The sequence below is a fragment of the Mus caroli genome, chromosome 8, assembly GCF_900094665.2.
Source record: "Mus caroli chromosome 8, CAROLI_EIJ_v1.1, whole genome shotgun sequence".
NCBI lineage: Eukaryota > Metazoa > Chordata > Mammalia > Rodentia > Muridae > Mus > Mus caroli.
The window spans coordinates 92,959,202-92,960,971 of NC_034577.1; the positions used below are offsets into that span (position 1 = coordinate 92,959,202).

A 1,770-nucleotide genomic window follows, 5' to 3' on the forward strand; every position below is an offset into this window, starting at 1 on the left:
TTTTTTTTTTTTTTTTTTTTTTTGCTAGTCCAGGGATCTCCTCTCTCTGCTTCCTGAGTCTGGGATCATTGTCAGACCTCCACATCTGCCAGGTGTTTACATAGGTACCAGAATTTTAGTTTCAATTCTCCTCCTTGTGTTTTGAGTCACTCCACTGAGACATGTCCCCAGCCTCAAAATTTGGATTTTACATCTTTCAATTTGGCATGTATGTCAAAAATAGTTACATTATTTTTCTACTTTTTGGTCTTCCTAATAAAGATATCTATGCTTTTGTATCATACTCAAAACAAAATATCATTATGAGTTTGTATTTTGTTGATCTTATGAGCTTCATAGAGTTGTGAGCAAGACGTTTTCTGCTTAGACAAAATACACACACACATGAATGCACACATGCCTGCACGCACATCTGCTAACCCAAGACATGAAGCCCATAAGAGACCAAAGTAAAGATATCTGCAAAGTTCAACCTGTAAAACATGAGTTTTATAGCGGTTCCTTACAGGAATCTGAGCGAGGAATTATTTTTAGGAGCAGAAATAACTAAAAGACAGCTACATCATCAAAGCCCATACTAGTCTGAGTGACAGTTCACAATAGCTGGGAACCTGGAGCATATTGTACAGCTGAAAGCCAGCTGAACAGACTGGAAGGTGTCATTTTCAACTGATATAGTTGGTCCAAGCCAGTTCCAGGCAGCTCAACTCACTTCTGCTTAGTCATGGCAGCTAGGCTGATCTCAAAGCTTTCTTTGGCAGCTTGGTATGCCTAAGAGATACTGTAGGCAGCTTGGCTTTTTTAGTATTGGGATGAGAGGACCTCCAGAATCCTGGTCAGTTTAGTGACTATATGAAGCTATCCCACAGTCAATTCTTTGACACTGACACATAATTGTCCCTGTCTAAAAACTGCAGGGACAAAAATGGAGAAGAGACTGAGGGTAAGTTGGTCCAGTGACAGGCCCAACTTGGGATCCACCTCAAGGCAAGGGGTCCAAGTCTTGACACTATTACTGATTATATGGTGTGTTTACAGACAGGCACCTAGCATGTCTGTTCTCTGAGAGGCCAAACAAGCAGCTGAAAGACTCAGGTGCAGATACATATACTCAATCATTGGAATGAAGTCAGGGACCCTTGTGGTTGAATTAGGGAAAGGTTGGAAGAAGCTGAGGAGAAAGGTGACACCATAGGAAAACCAGCAGTTTCCTTGAGATTTCTCAGACACTGGGACACCAACCAGATAGCCCCTGACACATATACAGCAGAGGACTGCCTGGTCTGACCTCACTGGTAGTAGACTCAAACTCTTCAGACTTGAGTCACCAGGGAGTGGGAAGGCCTTGGGGGGACATTCTCTTGGAAACAACAGGAGGAGGAATGGTGGACCTGGAATGGGGCATCAACTGGGTTATCACATCATCATCATCTGTGAGGAGCCACCCTCACATTCGCCATTACAAGATGGCGCCAACATCCTGTGTTCTAAGTAGTAAACAAATAATCTGCGCATGTGCCGGGGTAGTTTTCCACTCCATGTGCTCTGCCTTCCACGTGATGACAACTCGGCGGATGGGCTTCAGCCAATCAGGGAGCGACACGTCTGAGGCGGAGGACAATTCTCCATAAAAGGGACGGGGTTTTGCCTCTTCTCTCTGCCTCCTGAAGAAGTAAGCAATAAAGCTTTTGCCGCAGAAGATTCCGGTTGTCCTGAGCGTGTTCTTGCTGGTGGGGACAAAAGCTCGGGATAAGTGGTGCCAAAACCCGG

The 1,770-nt window shown here is 44.6% G+C and overlaps 1 pseudogene; it reads left to right on the forward strand.

The window, feature by feature from the left end:
* LOC110300894 overlaps nucleotides 1-1,770 on the forward strand; it is a 12,811-nt pseudogene that overhangs the window by 9,066 nt on the left and 1,975 nt on the right.